Here is a 13,984-nt window from a genome sequence, read left to right on the forward strand (position 1 = left end):
GAAGTTTACAAATATATCTAAAAACACACACAAACCCACTGACTGTCAGAGGGTCGGGCTCGCAGGCGGGCGTCACCTCCATATATTCCAAATGAAACACACTATCTTAAGCCAGGAGCCCACCAACCGGTTCCTAGGCAAATTTCTTTAATGCAGAGTCACACTGGTACATTACGGGGCATATTCTCAATGATTTATCGCTGAGTTATCGGCACTTTAATGCAGCCAAAGTGGCGATAAACTTATCACCCCGTTCACAAGCTGGTGCTAAAAGCCCATATCACCAGTTAACCTGCGACAGCAGCCGCAAAAAACATTGCCACAGATGAGCCCAGCAACTATTGCTAATAAGATGCAGAGTAGGCGTGCCCGTGCAAAAATCCGTGACAACACCACACCGCAACATTCACAACGACCAGCCAGACCGGCGATAAGAACCTAAAATGGGCAATAAGGCACGTTAGCAGCAGGAAATTAACACCTGCTCTGACCTGGTGTGACGACAACCTGCAACATAAAAGGGAGCCCAGCCCAGGGCCACACCTGAAGAACAACAGATGCCATGGAGCTACTGATCATGCAGCTCGGAGCACCAACAGGGCCACAACACCCACAGCCACTATCACCAGGTCCTCCACCGCCCCCCCCCCCCGCCCCCCTGGACCACCACAGAGGCAGCCGTACCAGGCAGGACACAGCATCGTCGCAGGCTGCACACCCGCTCAGCTCTGGTGCCACTACCTCCATCAGCCACAAATCTTCTCCACATACCATTCCAACATCGTGTGTTAGAGATCCAGGAGGAGCTGGCTGGACAGTGGTTGAACCGCACTGACCGCTGCCTCTGGCCTACACTGCAGTCAACTAGGTCACACATTTGGAACTGAGTCTTGATTTCTTCATGGCAGAGTTCATGTCACAGTACGCAAGGAGAGGAGTAAGAGGAAGACGCGGTTCAGTCCAGAGGAGAAAAGGATCTCCGTTACGGAGGTGATGGAACACTACCAACAACTGCACTGATTTTTTTCCTTCTTTTTTTATGTTTAAAGACCTTTATTGTACAGAATGTGGTTTACACAGCACATAGCCTACAACCCTTGTGGGCCGGCCGCGTAAAGCGCGAATCACATGAAATATTGGCGGGATAACACAGCCGTGTAGCCGACAACCCTGGGGTCCGGCGGCGTGATGGAGCAGTAAGGAAAGAGAGATAAATCGTACATATCATACATTGTATATCACAATGAAGAAGCAGGTCTGTGTTTTTTATTGTTTTTGTGGTGTGATAATGGTTCTCTGGCATCGGAAACATGCTATCAGTAGTTCGTGTTCATAAGTAATTATAGTGAATAACCATGACAGTAATTGACAGCGAGAACAGGAGTAAGAAAAGCTAGAGCTCAGTCGCATGTGATGCCGCTCTAACTGTGGTAAATAAAATATTACCCTGGCAGAATTTCTAGGCATTAACAAAGTATCATGCATCAAATGAGAGACAGGATCCGTGGTGTCCAAGTTAAATGGGCTTTATTCCAATAACTCGAGTCAAAGGGAGAATATGTTCCATCACCACTGAGGTTCAGGAAGAGTAATCTAACATTTAATAACAATGAACAGAATATATACATTTTACTCCTTGTACACAGGGCGGAGCGCTCCAGGCAGAGCAAGAAAGAAAGAGATAAGAACATGTGGGTGTACACTTTGATGAGTCATAGGTAGGTGATAGGTAGGTGTCATAGGTGGGTGGGTACTTAGAGGAGGAGTTTGGATAGCTAGCTGGAACTATGCCCTAATTGTGCAACTATGAGCATGACGTGCAATTGACGTGTAACTGGGAGGAAGCTGACTTTCAACCTAGTAGAGAGATCTCTTGTGTCAAGGCGACCAGCACAGCTAGTACAACTGATATCTAGAGTCAGGGGATGTATTATCTGAAGCAAAGGTTGCTCGTCACTAAATGACAGAAAGGGCATATTTATTCGTTCGTTGCATGAGCTTTCTATGGATGCAAGCACTGTAATCCACTTAAACAGAGACAGAATGGCTGGGCCCTATCTATGCAGATGGGTTCTGTGTACCTTCTTCACCAGACTGAAATGTGATTCTGTAAAGCAGACAGATAACTGTTATTCATAATACTGTCTTGGCAGGCCTCTTGCTGGGCTTCTTGCGGCTTTCAGTGTGTCAGGAGTCATGAAATGCAAATACATGGGCCTTATGCTACCTTAACGTTTGGGAGACTTTGATGACTGGCATTTCTAATGCAGGACATGATTGCAGGGGCCTAGTGATTCAGGCCACTACGAGGAAGTGCATGGGTGACATGCACATGACATGTAACATAGGGTACACGTAGGGGACATCTTGGTCAGGCAAAATTTCATTTTCCACATTCCCTCCTTGTCCCCTACTTAACCCTTTAGGATACATCTATATTCATGAGACCGTATAGTTCATCATACAGAATCATTTGTTCATCTTTAACTCTTTGTTTACGTGGATGGGGAATACAGGCAGTAGCACACAAACCGCAAATGGCCGGGCCACACTGCAGACAGAGACAGCAACCAAATACCATAAGTAGGGCCATTCCTAGGAAGGACATGACCTTCCATCCCCATGCCGATATTACACCCCAGAACCAACTGGACCAAGTCCATGTGCCTGGGTCTTGATGTATGGCATGAGCAATTTTGTGGAGTCTTGTTATCGCTGCGTACACGGATGGCGCGTTATTTGGGATGAAAACGCAACAACTAGATCGGATGACTCTACAAGCTCCGCCCCTATCCGCCAAGATGACGTCTAGAACGAGGCGGTTTTGAAGAACGACAAGTCTAATAGCAGACTGTTCCTGGGTCAAGTTCGCCAGGGCAGATGCAGTTACATTCACTACTGCTTCCAGGGTTCTTGTTAATTTGCGTATCAGCTTACTATTTTGGACGGGGCCAACGAAGAAAAAGAAACCTTTGTTGAAATCTGTATATTGCTCCCAAGTTGTTTCAGTCTGATCGATCCCTGCGGAATCTGTCTCTCTCTTTTGTCTAACATGTTCTAGTCGTGAATCTCTATGATAATTTGATGGGGCTAGAAAAACGGGTGGCAATAAGAATGCTATATAACAAGTCCCACCCCAGTCTAAGGGCAGATGTACATAGGCTGTCTGACCGCAAATGAAATAGGTATGGCATGATGTTTTGAAAGAAGAAAGTCCTTTATCATTAAATTCCACTACAGTGTTACACTCGCTGTGTCCCATAAGTACTGAGCCTTTCTTACTAACACATAAATCACCTTTAGCTGGCAGGACTGATATAAACGGTGGACCTGTGTTTTGCTTGGGCTGAACATTTAACATTATAAAATTAACGGATGCATTTCCCTGTTCGTACTCTTCATTCTCTAAATCGGTTCCCTTTCTTTGGGGAAATCCGTCTTTGTCTGGAAAGCATGCTTCATTCATTACTTTATTCAGGTTTCCATATATCCAGCCACCTGGATAAGCTATGTACCTTCTATCTATTGAGGTCATTAGAGCAAACCATGCATCACATGAACCATTGTGTGAGAACGGTAATGGGTAGAAGGGCAAGACTCCCTTCGTTTTCTGGTAAGGGGGCAGTTGGCCACATACCCAGCAATCAGTTGCATTGCTGGTCTGGTGAGAATGGTGTAACATACGAATGAAAGTATTGTTACGTAGTGCTAGTCGATATGATAATTCATGAGGTGGCAGGTCACTGAATGTATGCTCTGCGGTGCTATTACTGGAAGAATGTATATGTGAGGAAACGGGAAAGAAAACATGTAGCAATAAACTGATACCAATTATAACAATGCACAGAATAAAAAGAATGATCAAGGTAACTATACATCTACTGCGTAATATCTTGCAGTATTTTTCCTTCTTATCTCTCTTCTTGCTATTCTCATATGTGATCTTATACATGTCAGAAATCAAGTCTAACCGATTCACCACCGGGTGGGCTTAAACAATTAAACTACGTCTGACTTACTAGATCGCAACTTAAACCTATACTCCTGCTGTGGAGTCTTTTCTAGCAAAGGTCAGTGTTCTTTATAAAAGTTCCAAAGTTCCAAAGTTCCAAATAGTCCAAAGTATCTTTTGTAGTGATGAAGGTGAGTTCGGCCTTTACGTCCTTCCACCAACTTCGGCGTCTTCCAACGTGGCTCAAGGGGACTTGAACGATCAGAATTCCGGATGCATACAAAATTCTCGGGGACAATGGCGTGTTCCTTGACCTGGGTGTTGTCAGGGAAGGCAGCAGCAACCTGTGAACAACAAGAGAGTAGTGCAGAAATCAAGGAAGCCAGGTAATCTGTCAGCATGTTACTGTCAACATCAGGTATTTTTTTTTTTTAGGCATAGGCGTACCCCACATATTTGGCGGTCTACCGAAAACTACTTCTTAAGGAGATAGGCCTGTTCTGGAATGAGCTACCATACGCATGTAAAAGAGGGCAACCGGCAAGGCCACCATCCAATCCACGCCTTTTTCTGTACAGATCTCAGCAACTTTTGTCTTAATTGTCTGATTATGTCTTTCTACAAGGCCTGCTGCTTCTGGGTGTCGTACACAATGGAACTTCTATCCTAACAGAAGTGACACTTGTTTCATTAATTCAGAGGAGAATGGCTGACTGTTATCTGAATAGATCACACGAGGTAATCCATACCTAGAGAAGTACTCACGCACCAATTGCCTGGCTGTTGTCACAGCAGTGTAATCTGGAACTGGATACGCTTCTGTCCATCTAGATAGTGCACACACAACTACTAAGACATACTTGTAACCTCTACATCTGTCCATTTGGATATAATCCGTCTGGAGGACCTCAAAAGGGTGGTCAGGAGGATGAAATCCGCCTTGTTCCACCGGAATGCCTTTACCTGGATTGAACTGACAACAGATCATACATGTTCGTACTTTCTGCTTCGCTGCTGCACGCATGTGCTTGTTAAACCAAATGTTCTGTAAGCTGTCTAGCATTGCCTTCTCTCCCAAGTGTGCTGGACTATGTGCTGTGTTTATGATTATTTGTACCATAGAATCTGAAAGAGACCATGTACTTTTTCCCTTAGTCATCCAACCTTGGTTAGTCTGGACCCCTCCTTGTTCAGTCCATTTCTTTATCTCATCTGTAGTGGCATGTGTCTGTATGTCGAGTACATCTTGAGTGGGATCCCTGACTGTCATACATGTTGTCAATAATGGTACCTCTGTCTTTGTCGTGTCTGTTGGTGTCTGGGCTGTCAGTTTAGCTGTTCGGTCTGCCAGGTCATTACTCTGGGAAATGGTGTCTGTAACTTTGGTGTGAGCTTTGCACTTCAGGATAGAAATGGCTGTAGGTAAATGTATGGCCTCTAACAGGGCCTGAATAAGCTGGCCGTGCTGAATCTTGGTCCCATCGGAGGTCAAAAAACCTCTCTCTTGCCACAGGACCCCAAAATCATGAACTACGCCATAGGCATATTGTGAGTCAGTATAAATGTTCACTTTCAAGTGCTTAGCTCTTATGCAGGCTTGCGTCAGAGCGATGAGCTCTGCTGCTTGTGCTGACAGTGTGTCTATTTTTTCTTGCAGGATTCAGAATGTTACAACGTCTGATCTCTATGTGTGGCTGAAATAATGTCAGTTCATATCCTGTCAGTCTCGCTACAGTCAAATGTCAAAATAAATAAAAATAAAAAAGCATAAAATGTTTACTGTGACATGGAGTCGCTAAAACTGGCGGGTGACATAATGCTCTTTTTAATTCCTCAAATGCCAAGGTGTGTTCTTGTGTCCTAGGGAGTACAGTCAGAGTGGCTGCCTCCTGTGTAGTTAACTGTATGAGTGGTTGGCTAGATATGCATACTGGGGAATCCATTGCCTACAGTAAGAAGTGAGGCCAATAAAGGCACGTACTTCCTTTTGTGTCTTGGGCTGTGAAAGGTTAGTAATGACCTGTATGTGATCTTGTGTTAGCTGTCCACCCTCCTTGGAAAGCAAGTGTCCTTGCACACCACTTGCTTTTCACAGAATTGCATTGGGGCCTTGTGCCCCTTGTCAGCCAGAAAATGTAGAACCGTCAGTGATGCAGTTTCGCACTCTTTGTCTGATCGTGCTGTAACCAGGATGTCGTCTACGTACTGTATCAGTCCTGTGTTGGCAGGCATGTGAATACTGTCTAGCCGTTTCTTTAGTGTCTGACTGTAAATGCTAGGGCTCACTGTCATCAATCTAGCAAAAATGAATTATATAAAAAATAAAAAAAATAAAAAAATGAATTCTCAATTCAAAAGCACAATTTTTATTTTGGGGAAACCTCTTTCCAAAAGCTCTATAGTCTACAAAAAAATCCTACTCTAAATCTCGGGAATAGTATGACCATACTACCTACAATATGTTCTCTAAATGTATTTGAATAAAATCCAAATTATTCTAGCATAGACAGATGGGCTGGAACCTCGCTACTCCTCACCTCTATTAGAAGCAGCCCCTCCCTCTAGAAAGATGTTCGCGCTCGGAGTTTTGAATCAACTCCAAGCCGGCTTCACTGTGATCTAAAATTGAATGACTGCCAGATGCTGGACCCATCTGCAAGAGCAAAACTCCTGCCAAGTATGCTGTTTACACTACTGAGGGAAAAACTTATTCATTTGCAAGCGTGACTTATCTGAAGTCAATGAAGCTTTTAGTGTTGACTGTAAGGAAGAACAATTTTTTTGTACACAAGTCAGAGGGGCTGGGGAGGTAACTTCGCTACGAACTCACTCCTTGCTCACCTACCCCTCCCCTCAGAGCCAGGAGCTGGCTCAGTGTCAAGCATAACAAATAGGAGACAAGCCTCTCACTCGTCTCTTCTTCCCTAAAATTGGGTCGCTGCCAACGCTGAGCTCATTGAAAGAGCCAAGCGTCTGCCAAGTTTCTTAAGGAGTGAGCTGCAAGCCTCCTCCCTCCACATTCGAAGGAAGCTAGTGTAAGTCGGAGCAGTAGCCCTCCCTTTACATAAACATTTCTCTGCGGCTCAACACGGAGGCTCTGAGAGCTGAGAACAGCTGCCAAGTTACTGAAGACAGAGCTCGGTCTCGTCCGCGGAAAAGAATTGGAGTATGGCCAATAATAACAAGACAGGCACGGCAAGAGGGAAAAACCCTCCCTTTACATAAACATATACTGGAAGCCAGGACCGTCAAGGTCAAAAAACACATTCTCTGTAATTCAAAACATATCTGTACCCAGGCCAGAACCATTATTCTCTAATTTCACTGATGCCAATGTAAAACGTGGTAAAAAGCATTCTAAAATCAGTAATTAATAAGGACATATTTCCTGTAACTAAGTGACATGCTAGCACTTTAAAATAATTCTGTAGTGCTACTTAAAAGCTCCACTTTCTAGTAAACACTTTTGTCTAACTAATTCAGCTAGAAGGCAAGACATTTGAAACATGGGCATTTGTTTAGCAGGCAAATTAACACACAAATATGGGACAATGTGCTTCTGCACACAAGGCTATGCATTTTGCATTTGAGAAAAAGAAACGAATTATCATGGACTGTTGGGTTGGGACTGTTCTCTGCATACATCAATTGAAGTGTCTCCACTAAATGTTTATCTGTAACCATCTGTGTAAGCATTGCAGCCTAACTGACCTCTGAATCAGACATAATAAATCCTATTTTCCAAGTCTTGTTTAATGAACACTGCTTTTACCGTGCAAGATTATACCTTTCTATCAGCAGCCTGTCAAAGTACATAGGTGAGCCTTGAAACTAAATGCAAATTAAACTAATGTAGGGGACACATAGCAATGCATTAAGGAGGGTAGTGTATTATAGCTATCAAAAAGGGCCACGTTCATTAATTTACAAATAGCCACTTTCCTAAGTGAGTGGGATAACTGTCACACGCTATTCTAAAGGGCAGCTTGCATTGGGAAAAATATTCTGTAGAAACATTCCTATTTAAAAAAAAACACACGGTTGCAGTACACTAATTAAAAGCACATTCTCTAATGGGTCTATTCTATAATTTCTTCTCAACCGTGAAAAACATTAAAGCACTCTCCGTGTAAAAACCCTTATCTCAATAAGACTGGTTTATTTACAACTACCGACCTCTGAGCCAAACACATTAAATCAAGTGTTCCAAGGCAAACCCTTTACAAATACACTTCTTTACTCTCCATGCAAGTTTTTACCATTCAATCTGCAAGCTGACAAAGCACATAGGCAGACCCAGAATGAAAAGTCAAAGAAACCTTTATCTCAATTTTCAGAACTACGCCCATTGGATAACATGGCAAATCGCACCTCCACACAAAACATGCTTTTTCCACCACTTACACAGCTCAGATCCTTTTCAAATTTTGCATTACAGTAGTCCAAGCTATTCCCTAAATCCTCACCAAAAAGCAACCAAATCCCTCCACTGGAACGGGTACGAATTTCCGCTCAAAAACACGCCCCCCGCAAACACCAAAAACGCCAAAATCCCTCAACACTTTGTTAAACAGCATGTTAAAACAAATACTGCCTACTCAGTACAAGATATTAACTCTTTGGCAGCTGAAGCACAATCATTCCCCAATGACTGCAGTACATGGGAAAGTCATGAACTCATCTCTCCACGTTATCACATAACACGTACGCACATCTTCAAAACATTTTCTCTAAGCACTTGAAAGAGATCCAGCTCTCTCCTGACTAACGTAATGATAACAAGCTCTGCACAAAACATAACCACATGGCGCTATTCACAAGCCATATTGACAAGAAACTCAACAAGTCACGAAAATGACACGCTATTCACAAGGCAAATTTACAAGGCGCTATTTACAAGGAACTCCACAGTAAACTTATAGCTCCAACTCTAACTCTAGCTAGTTCTTCTGAGAGGACGTTATTCTTTTTCTTTGGCTTTTTCCTCTGCTAGTTTATTTCTCTCTACTTTGTTGAATTCTTTCTCTGTTCTCCTATGTGACTCTTTGCGCCATAAACTCAATAGCGTCTTTCTGAGAGGGTCTTGACTTCTTTTATACATATCATGACCAGGTGTATCTCTTGGCGGGATGTTAACTGACTCTTCTAGTATACCTTTCCTGGTCCCTATCTGACGTAATTGTGAGAACAATACACAAAAAATAGACTGTAACAATCAACAATCATTCATGCAAGAAACATTATAACACTAAAACAGACACAGTCTAACCTGATACATGGAATAAAACATGTACTCGAAAACAATAAACTTTGTGCACTGGAATACAGTACAACCATACCGGTCCCAAAAAATGAGACACGTCTTTACCGGGCCCACGTTTAACCGTGGACCCGTCTTGACCGTTCTCATTTAAAATGAGCCCGTCTTGAAACTTGATGCATTCCCCATAGTGGTACTCACCGGGAAGCAGAACTTGAAACTTGAAGGCCTCGGAAACTTGACTTGACTACGCTTGCGCCTTGGAACAGGTGGACCTCTGGAGACCTCGGACCTTGCTCTCTCACGGGCTGGGCTCTGGTTGAGATGATCCGCGTTCCTCACCGCCTCGCATGGATGCCTGGTCGCAGTCCGTCCTCCTCCTGGGCCTGAGGGAGTAGCGGGAAATCCCGATGGCGTGCGCACTTTGAAGTCCGTCACGGCTGTAGAAGGGGGCAAAGACTAGACCCACAACTCCGGCGAGTGAGGAAAGGGATATGTCCCTGTAAGGGCGCCAAATTATGTGGTAAATAAAATATTACCCTGGCAGAATTTCTAGGCATTAACAAAGTATCATGCATCAAATGAGAGACAGGATCCGTGGTGTCCAAGTTAAATGGGCTTTATTCCAATAACTCGAGTCAAAGGGAGAATACGTTCCATCACCACTGAGGTTCAGGAACAGTAATCTAACATTTAATAACAATGAACAGAATATATACATTTTACTCCTTGTACATAGGGCGGAGCGCTCCAGGCAGAGCAAGAAAGAAAGAGATAAGAACATGTGGGTGTACACTTTGATGAGTCATAGGTAGGTGATAGGTAGGTGTCATAGGTGGGTGGGTACTTAGAGGAGGAGTTTGGATAGCTAGCTGGAACTATGCCCTAATTGTGCAACTTTGAGCATGACGTGCAATTGACGTGTAACTGGGAGGAAGCTGACTTTCAACCTAGTAGAGAGATCTCTTGTGTCAAGGCGACCAGCACAGCTAGTACAACTGATATCTAGAGTCAGGGGATGTATTATCTGAAGCAAAGGTTGCTCGTCACTAAATGACAGAAAGGGCATATTTATTCGTTCATTGCATGAGCTTTCTATGGATGCAAGCACTGTAATCCACTTAAACAGAGACAGAATGGCTGGGCCCTATCTATGCAGATGGGTTCTGTGTACCTTCTTCACCAGACTGAAATGTGATTCTGTAAAGCAGACAGATAACTGTTATTCATAATACTGTCTTGGCAGGCCTCTTGCTGGGCTTCTTGCAGCTTTCAGTGTGTCAGGAGTCATGAAATGCAAATGCATGGGCCTTATGCTACCTTAACGTTTGGGAGACTTTGATGACTGGCATTTCTAATGCAGGACATGATTGCAGGGGCCTAGTGATTCAGGCCACTACGAGGAAGTGCATGGGTGACATGCACATGACATGTAACATAGGGTACACGTAGGGGACATCTTGGTCAGGCAAAATTTCATTTTCCACATAACGTGAATAGGTAGGTGGTGGTATAGCGCACCGAGTCAAAGGAGTAGTCTCATTTAGCGGCGGTGTCAGGAAGAGACCGCCATAGCCCTAGCTGGTGTGTCTGTTGTCTCTATGTGTGCGTTGTCCTCCAATATCGGTTTTGTTGGTGTGGAGGTCGGGAGCAATAATCACTACACAGAACTGTCTGTCCGCCTCCGGGTGTCATGTTTCCCGGTCATATCCCCCAGGTCATGTGTATGGGAGTTTGTGGCATGTGGTTGGAAAGTGATTATTAAGTGCCAATAGGAACATGATTACCAATATCACATGCGCAACATGTACAGTGTCTCGCCAACAAAGAGAGAGAGGTCCCGGTCGTGAAACATGACCAGCGTTTAAACAAAAACGGGAACTATATCAGGGGGAGGTAGGAGGAGGAGGACAACGGAAGGGTGAAGGCGTCCGTTTGCGCGTAAAGAAGGAAGGAGGGTTGCAGCTATAGATGAGGTTCGATAATATGGGATCGAGATAAGGCGAGAGAGCAATGGGGCACGGGGGGTCAGTGCAGGAGCGCATAGGTGATGTCTCTCGAGTGTGGCAATCACAACAACCACACTCAAGGCGCGGGACCAGGTCTTGTCGTGTGGGAGAAGGGAAAAGGGTAAAAACTACTTGACCGTGTCAAGCGGGCTAAGAATCGCTAGCAACCTGTAGCGTGAGGGGGCTGTGGGTGTGGCTCTCCTCATACGCACTTGTCGCGGCCTCTATACAAAGGCACAAGTCTTTGGCATGGGTCTAGTCACAAAAGGGGGGGGGCAGTTGGCGCACGGATGCTCCGCAGTGCCCCGTGTCAATGGGTTGGTCCAGGTGCAGGCCTCTTCAGGTGATACCATGTTCCAAACTTGCCTGCTGAAATGACTTAAGGACGTCATCCCAGAGCTGCGCAATGGGGAATTTCCTGAGTCCCGCCGTTTCCTCTCGGTGTAGCACTGTGCTTTCCGCCCGTGCCCAATTGGTAAAGGACGTGTACCAATGCTGGGTATGTGGTGGTGCACTGGCCTTCCATCGTTTGGTCAGGAGATGTTTGGCCGTGATCAATCCCAGGTCCCAGAAACTGGTCGGCACCTTGTTCAATTTGGTGCGTTTATAGAGCCCCAGGATGCAGGCTTCCCACGTTTGCGGCACGTTTTTGTTAGTGCATCGCGTGAGCAGTGTCGTGATCTTGTCCCAGTATGGCTGGATGGCGGGGCACAGCCAGAGCATATGTAAGAGGTCCGCTCCAACTAGGGAACAGCGCTGACAGGCAGTGTCGGTGGCTGAGAAATACTTGTTAATTTTATCGGGTGTTAGATAAGCTCGGTGCAATATATAAAATTGTATGACCTTGAAACGGGGATTGCATGGGACATTAGTCGGCCCAACCAGCACCATCGCCCATTCTTTATCAGTCCAATCTCTCCCTCTATCCGCCGCCCACTTTTCTCTCAGCTATAGGGTGGAGGTTTGCGTATCGGTCAGTAGGGCCTGCGCCAACCAGTGTACAATGTGGGAACCATTGCCCATAATATGTAAGTATTGTATGAAGTGGCGCATTGGCAACTCCTCAGATATGTCACCCCAAGCAGCGGTCAGTGTGCGTATGAGGAACACATGCAATAGGAATTGCCCAGCTGGGAGGTCTGTGCTAGTCGTGAGGCCAGCAAAAGGAAGTAGGGCTCCGTCTGTATAAAGGTCCCCCAGGGTTTCCACGCCCGCCCGTGACCAACTCTCCAGCACAACCTCCGTCAGCACCCCAGCCACCCTGGGAGTGCCCAGCAGGGGGAGTATCGGGGCATACGGCGTCGTCGTTCGGGTGAGCCGCAGACATCGTAGGAAGCATCTGCGCGCCACTGCTAAGTGCAATTGGGAAGGGCGGGGGGCCCGAGTCAGTGGATGAAACAAGGTGTATACATGCGTCTGGGTCCAGGTGGTGGCGTCCGTGGCAGTGTCTCCCAAGTTGTTGCCGCATAGCCATCCCGACACCCATTGCAGCTGCGCCGCCAAATACTACAGCTCCATGTTGGGGACCCCAGGCCTCCCGATTCAGTGGGCATATATAGCTTCGTCAGCACCACACGGGCCGGCCTGTGTTCCAGATAAGACCACGAAGCAAGACTTGTAGGTCGCGAAAAACTTTGGTGGGGACATAGGACGGGATGTTGGCAAAATTATACAATAGCCGCGGTAGGACTATCATTTTTGTCAGCGCCACTCGGCTGGGCACGTTCAGGGGCAAAGTCTTCCAAAAGCCTATCTGAGCATGAATAGAGGCAATCGCTCACATCAGATTCCCCTCCAGCACGTCCAAGGGGTTCCGGTATATGTGAATTCCCAAATATCAGAATGTAATGGAGTACCACTGCAGCCTCTCGCCGTCGAGGTGGATATCGCTCTCAGGCGTATCCGGGCTAAAGGAGTAGGCTCCTGACTTGGACCAGTTGACTCTTAATCCCGACATATCTTCGAAGGTCTGGAATATGTCAGTGAGAGATCTCGGGACATTGGTCAAATCCCTGACATATAGGAGGAGGCGTCCGCGTAAAGCGAGAACACATGGACACCGTCCGCCATCGGGATTCCCCACTCGTCCCCCTGTGTCCGGAGGATCGTGGCTAGGGGTTCCATGGCTCAGGAAAACAGCAGTGGTGATAGGGGGCAGCCCTGTCTAGTGCCCCTCCGCACTCGGATAGCGTCAGAAAGCAGTTTGCCTATGCGCACACAGACCGTGGGCCCGTGGTACAGCAAGTCAACCATGTCCTCATAGCCACCTCCCAGGTCGTATTTCTCCATTACTGCCCTCAGATACGGCCATTCTACAGAATCAAACGCCTTTTCGAGGTCCAACACCAGACACCCCGCTCGTGGCCAGTGGCGGGTGGCGTATTCTTGTATATGGAACAGGCGGCGAATGTTATAAGAGGTGTGGCGTGTTGGAACAAAGCCGTTCTGGTTGTGGTGCACTAGAGTTGGGACCAAGGGGGTAGCTGCTGGGCCAGGGTAGAGGCGAGTATTTTATAATATTTTATATGAGCGTGGGAGGAAGGGAGGAGTCTTCCGCGGCCGCAGCATACATCTTCAGCAGCTCAGGAATGAAGATGTCCGAGCCGGCCTTGAAAAATTCGTCCGGTAACCTGTCCGGGCCAGGGGATTTACCGTTGGACAGGTTGAAGATGGCGGCGCGAAGTTCCTCAGGCGCGAGCGATGCCCTGAGTTCGTCCCGCTGTGTGTCAGTCAGGTGTGGCAGTGGTAATGGAGAGAGGTAGT

The sequence above is a fragment of the Lissotriton helveticus genome, chromosome 4_1 (assembly GCF_964261635.1).
Source record: "Lissotriton helveticus chromosome 4_1, aLisHel1.1, whole genome shotgun sequence".
Taxonomy (NCBI): Eukaryota; Metazoa; Chordata; class Amphibia; order Caudata; family Salamandridae; genus Lissotriton; species Lissotriton helveticus.